Here is a 7,500-nt window from a genome sequence, read left to right as displayed (position 1 = left end):
GATCTACATTCAGGGGATGGAATTGATGCAAAGAGAGTAGCATCATCTGCATATGCAACAAGCTTGTTTTCTAGGCCAAACCACATGTCATGTGTATATAGTATGAAAAGTAATGGGCCAAGAACACTACCCTGTGGAACACCAGATATCACATTCCTATAATCACTATGGTGCCCATCAACAACAACTCTTTGAGATCTATTACTTAAAAAATCAATAATAACGCTAAGAAACAACCCACCCACTCCCAACTGTTTCAGTTTGAAAACAAGGGCCTCATGATTAACACGGTCAAAGGCAGCACTAAAATCAAGGCCAATCATACGAACTTCCCGACCACAATCAAGGGATTTCTGTACAGCATTGGAGATTGTAAGAAGGGCATCACATGCTCCAAGGCCTTTACGAAAACCAAATTGCAAACTAGGGAGTAGATGATTACCTTCAGCAAACCTATTAAGACGTTTTGCCAGAAGACGTTCAAAAACTTTAGATAATATGGGAGTTATGGAAATTGGGCGGTAATCAGTGGGACTTGAGCTACCACAAACACATTTACATAGAGGAGTAACATTACCAATTCTCCAACTAGTGCTAAAAGCTCCTCTTCTTGCTAACTTGCGCAAAATAACAGATAACTTTGGAGCTAAGAAATCTGCTGTCTTTATAAAAAACAAAGGAAAAATACCATTTGGGTCTACACCTCCATAAGCATCAAGGTCCATCAACAGAGCTTTAATCTCACGAGATCGAAAAGCTAAACTAGTTAGTTTAGCCTCAGGAAAACAGGAATGAGGAAGTTCAAGTTTTTCATTACTCTGTTTACTGTCAAAAACATCAGCCAAAAGCGTTGCCTTTTCCTTTGGACAGTGAGTGACTGAGCCATCTGGTTTAAGTAAAGGAGGAACTGTTGCATCTACACCAAAGAGTGCAGATTTAAGGGTAGACCACCATTTATGTTCCTGAGTTGTACCAGAAAGTGTTTCTTTTATGGTTAAATTGTACTCCTTTTCAGTTGAGGCATAAACTCTCTGAGCAAAAGCTCGAAGCTGAGTATAGTTGTTCCAGGTCAAATCTGATCTGTTACCCTTCCAAAGTTGATAGGCCTCCTGCTTCTCCAAAAAAGCACGTCTACAATCATTATTGAACCACGGTTTGTCCTTCACTCGGTACCTTAGCACACGAGAAGGGATACGCCTATCAATTATGTTGACTAGATTCTCATTCAAAGGGACAACAGGATCTACACTATTATATAATTGTGACCAATTCAAGCACAAAAGATCATGTAAAATCCCATTCCAGTCTGCTTGGGATTTCATATAAATTTTACAAGAATATGATATATCAGGGACAGGCTGCTCAGTCTTCACTAATAATGAAATCAAGGCATGATCAGATGTCCCGACTGGAGAACCAACCTTACCAGTTATAACGCCAGGGGAGTCAGTGTATACAAGGTCTAAGCAATTACCAGACCTGTGAGTAGCTTCATTTATGATTTGCTCACAGCCTGATTCAGAGGCAAAGTCTAAAGCTCTTAAGCCATGGCGATCGGTAGGAGAGATAGAACTTAACCACTCCCTATGGTGAGCATTAAAATCACCAACAAAGACAAAAGAAGCCTTTCTATCATCTTCTTGTATCTTAGCCATAATGGTAAGAAGACAATCGAAGATAGAATCATCCATGTCTGGATTCCGGTAGATTGAACATAAATAAAAGTTGTTATGCCTGCCACAAACTTTTATTACCTGAATCTCATGACATCCACATTGATAGCAGGACTTATGAGAAGCAGGGTACTCGGTCCTAATATACACCGCCATTCCCCTGGCCCTAGGGATGGCATCACGTTTCAACATTATTGGCTTCTTGAAACCAGTTATAAGGAGCTCAGATGAGTGCCTCATATTAGAAACCAAAGTTTCTGAGCACAAAAGAATATCATACTGTCTGGACGCAACTGTAAGGTCTTGGATATTTGCATGAAGACCACGAATATTGCAATACAGAAGACGACATTGACGAAATCTAGGACGTACTGGTCCAGGATTTCGCTCAATGTCTCCAGACAGCATAAGAATTAATCGAAATAAAAAAGAGACATCATACTTAAAAACTAGATTAACAAGAATTATAACAAAAACAATACGTACAGAATTATAAATAAAGTGATTGATGATACCCATAGACTATAGTAAAAAGTCGGAAAAACTGGTCAACATGGAGGAGCCGATACACCATGCAAGGCTAAATACCCTCCAGGATAGCCACTTCAACTGAAGGGAGGACAGTAAGGATGGTTTTGAGAAGAAAAAGAATCAGAAAAAGGAAAAGACAACCTCTTGATAAACCACCAGGCATCCATGGCCCTTCTATTAAGCCTGCCCAACACACCATTTCAAAAAAACAAGAGGAAGAAAAAAAATAAGATAGAATAGTGTGCCTGAGTGTACCCTCAAGCAAGAGAACTCCAACCCAAGACAGATATAGATAGATAGAAATATATATATATATATATATATATATATATATATATATATATATATATATATATATATATATATATATATATATATATATATATATATATATATATATATAGTATGTGAGTGTGTGTGTGTGTGTGTGCAAAGGTCAGTGAATTATTTGGCAAGCGTTCTCGCTCTATAAGAATACATAGTGGTAGAGAGGAAAGATTGGGCACAATGTGTATAAAATATTCCGTGAAAAGAATATGAAAAATTTCAAAAATGCATTTCGGATTAAAATTTGCATAATGCGAAATCTTCCACGGTAGAAAAATTCCGCGTAGTTGAAAAACCAAACACGTGGCCGAATCTCTTACCTGGAAACTCACGCATGGAAAAACAAGAAAAAAGGGGAGGGCGTTTGCCAAAAAGACACACATACACGTATGCATACACACATGCAATGGGAAAATGCCAATTGTTTTTCAGAAATATGTGTTGGGCAAGATGAGGGTACGATACCTTGAAGCGATATATGATATTCTTTTGAGTAAATATTCCATCTGTGATATAAATTCATGGAGGAATTGTTTTAGTAGTTTTAAAAGATAGTTTCAGTAGATGTTGCATTTATTCCATTAAGTATTTATAAAATGTCCCATCTGACAACAATCACCATAATTGATAACTATGACATATGCAGTATAATGGTCTCGGATAATTATATAGTATATACATTTTTCGAGTAGTTGTTCCAAAAAGTATAGTTTTGTTTTCTTTTTTACAACAATATTTTAGAATTATTCTAACTGATATCTAATTTCCTTCTGTAGTTGATTCAATTATTAAATACGTGTCCATAAATTCACCCATAAATATAACATTGTCTCCCTTAAATGCTTCTTTGGTGACTTTTCTTTGGGTTACTTCTAGAAGCGTCTGTCAAAAATATTTTTGAAACAATTCTGTTTATTATATGAATGAAAATATGAATGTCTTCAATGACTCTTCCATATGTGTCACAAAAAAAAATAATAATACACCTGGTTTACCTAAATTTAGATAGTAAAATATCATACCAATAGTTTTAATTGTCTGTACACGTATTGTTCCAGTATTCCTGAATAAACTCTAATATTTTTTTTTCACTTTCTGTGCCTTTAATGCCTTCATCGCATGACCCATTAAGTCTATTCCGCAAAAGGTTTTTGTGATATTGGCATTCCTGCGACAAATATAATCTTGAGCACTCGTCCCGTTTAACGTCGTTTGCAACGGAGGGATGTTTACCTAATCCCTCCTGAAGAGTTACATCGAAAGAAAATGTTTATTGTACGAGAAACAACAAAACTTTTCACATTAGAGGAACTTTTGGGAGAAGGAGAGCAACACGTCAATCTCCCTTTTTTTCTCTCTTTATCTGTAGTCATTCGGGGATTGAAAACAACCATTCTAACTTTACTTTACAACATTTAGATAGGTAAACAGCAATAACTTTCAATACCAATAGCATCAATAAAAAATAAAGATAATTCTTAATTGAATACTATCTATAGCCCAGTATCAATGCTAAACACAAAATTAACAATATTAATATTCATTATGACATCAACAACATTTAAACTGTTGGTCTGATGTTTCATTCCTAATTTTCAAAGTATTAATGGTAATACTAATGGGTTAAAAAAAAAAAAAAAAAAAAAAAAAAAAAAAAAAAAAAAAAAAAAAACAGAATATTGTAGATACGGATATATTTTTAAAATATGTCATAAAAAATATTGGTTTCACAACTTTGGTAATATATGATTTGTTTATTTATATTTTTGGATATGGTTGTTAACTCTACTACTACTACTACTACTACTACTACTACTACTACTACTACTACTAATAATAATAATAATAATAATAATAATAATAATAATAATAATAATAATAATAATAATAATAATAATAATAATTTACCTTTAACTGAATCACGAACTTTTTTTATAAGGAATTGAGCATACGTGTAATCACTTTCAGTATAAAATATAAAACAAAGTTAAATAAGCCGATTGTTAGCATGACCATAGAAAGTTCTTGGTCTCAATTAGTTAAAACTGCAGCTGCATATAGCAACAGCAATGCCCATTTTACCGCTTCATTGGCAATTCGTTAAGTTCATGAATGGGTTTATTAGAATTGCGACAACGTAAATGTTAAATTCCAACAGTGAGGCGAGGCGAATGTATGTTAAGTTTATTCAACAGATGACAAGTTTATATACAAGCCGTTGAGGGAGCCTTTGTAGGGTGACGGCCAGATCCCGTAGAAAACAGGAATATTCTGAACTGTGGCCGTCGTTCTAAAATCGATTTTGGCGGGAGAAGCTAAGTTTAAAAACCCACCTAACCTATGCTAAAAGCCGTATCCTAACCCAGGGGGGCTTCGCCTCCCCGAAACCCCCCCCCCCCCCTACACAACAGTTTCCTTACCTACGAGTACGACGGGAGAAGCTAACTTAAAAAACCCACCTAACCTATGCTAAAAGCCGTGTCCTTACCCAGGGGGGCTGCGCCCCCCGGACACCCCCCCCCTTACACAACATATTTAAGATCAATAGACCACTTCCGAACGTTTTTATTCTATACAAGATAAGCAAATTAGGACGCTTGGCCGTAGCGCTACAAACTACCCCAGTTGAGAACAACAATGTCACCAAAATCAAACACTATGAAATATGCGATGGCAAGCCTAAACAGTTTAGTGCGGGAGAATGCAATAGATAAAAAAAAGTAATAGTAGTACAGTGCACAAGCATTATGAAATACGTGTGCTACAGCTATCATTAAACTCTTAAATAAATTTTGCATAATTAGTTTATAACTCACCCGGTTTCTTAAATACAAAGTAAATGCGAAGAATTGTGGAAAAACGTTAAGACATCATGAAATATTGTGGACAAATCAAGATTATTATCAATAATGATAATATGTAGAATGAACACGTAACTAGTGAAATACATTTAGACATATTAGTATGGAGACCTTGTTTGGAGAACCTACGCAAACTTAATCTATTCTAGGAACTCGTGATTTGTCATTAATGCCAATATATTTTTTTCTTACTCTGTGCTGTGAGGGTTTATCCTAGGAATAGGATTAACCCAAGATACTGTCGACATTTTCCTCATACTGTTTCATCAGTCATGTTTTTAGATTGTTAAACGTCGGGTTTCCTTATCAAAGGACAACTTTTATTTCACAATGATCTACAAAACATAATTTTTGTAATGTTTCATTACTATTTCTAATATACTCTACATAACTGGCAATATAATACATTTTTTTAAACTTATTTATTATGTTAACTACTCCGGTATCGTTTCTCATTAGATGTATTTCTTGAAATGTCATTCTTTACCCCGAAGATTAACTAACAATTCGGATTGCAGCCTAATAACCAGAAACAAACATCAGATTAAAAATGAACAAGAAAAAGACCATTATAATCACCTCGTTAACATAAACAGCCGAAGTCTCATAAGGCAAGAAAAATAAATATTTATGATTCAAGGAGTCAAAATTTCTTTAGGCTAATCTAATTCAAATCTTCCGCAGCCTTTATCATCATTTCAAATAAAAAAAGAAATTATTTAACTGGATCTTAATTGCTTTACTCAAACAATACTCTTACCAAGAACTATAAAAATGGAGTTTGATATACCTAAATAGCACAAGGAAAGACAATTAACCATTGTGAGCTTGATTTTTAGATATTCCAGTGAAAGATATAAATAGTCAATCTCAGGTTGCGATTAAAATTGCATTGTGTATTTTTGTTACGTTACAATTGTTTCTTGTAATAGAGCGTCAACATTAAAAGTCTACAGATGGAATGGTTTCAGTGAGCTGAAAGAGTTTTATGATGAAAATTAGGTTTTGAAATTGAATAGGAATAGATGATCAGTTAGACATTGTTAAAAGGGCTTACAAAGAGATACTTGAATCAAAGGTGCCAGAGATTAGCATGAATAAATAGAGTTGATTAACAAAAGTAAATTGAAACACAGAAATTAACCTAACATCTGCATGGAATCCTTTCTTTAAGGGAATGTGATTCTAAGATTACATATGCAAAGAAAGCATAACTATACTGCATCTCAGGACCAGCAACACGCGAATAATAATTAGGTTTTCTTTCAGAAATGTATTGAATTAAACAATATTTGCGTCACAAGATAAAACGCCATAAGATAAAAGAAAAGGAGTAAATATAAAGGAAGATTTCCGGAGGTTATTTACAAGAATGGACGAAGGTGTTGATGAGGTGGTAAACCTATTCTCACCTTGGGGCAGAAAGATGTTAATTGAACAATAAAAGAAAGACAATGAAGGTTTTGAATTATTTTCATAAGAATCTATATACACACACACACACACACATATATATATATATATATATATATATATATATATATATATATATATATATATATATATATATATATATATATGTGTGTGTGTGTGTGTGTGTATGTATGTATATGTATATATATATATATATATATATATATATATATATATATATATATATATATATATATATATATATATATATATATATATATATATATGTATATATATATACATACATATATATATATATATATATATATATATATATATATATATATATATATATATATATATATATATAATTTATATAGGAAATAGTTATTTTAATGTTGTTACTGTTCTTAAAATATTTTAGTTTTCCACGTTTCCTTTCGTCACTAGGCTATTTTCCCTGTTGGGGCCCCTGGGCTTATAGAATTCTGCTTTTCCAACTGGGGTTGCTGCTTAGCAATTAATAATAATAATAATAATAATAATAATAATAATAATAATAATAATAATAATAATACATGCATATATATATATATATATATATATATATATATATATATATACACACACACATATATATATATATATATATATATATATATATATATATATATATATATGTGTGTGTGTGTGTG

The 7,500-nt window shown here is 32.9% G+C and overlaps 1 protein-coding gene across 1 annotated transcript in view; it reads right to left on the bottom strand.

The window, feature by feature from the left end:
- Positions 1-7,500, bottom strand: part of LOC137619481 (uncharacterized) — a 992,898-nt gene that overhangs the window by 767,113 nt on the left and 218,285 nt on the right.

The sequence above is a fragment of the Palaemon carinicauda genome, chromosome 26 (assembly GCF_036898095.1).
Source record: "Palaemon carinicauda isolate YSFRI2023 chromosome 26, ASM3689809v2, whole genome shotgun sequence".
In the NCBI taxonomy this organism is placed as follows: Eukaryota; Metazoa; Arthropoda; class Malacostraca; order Decapoda; family Palaemonidae; genus Palaemon; species Palaemon carinicauda.
Note: the sequence above shows the minus strand (reverse complement) of the source record. Positions and strands in the feature narration are given on the sequence as shown.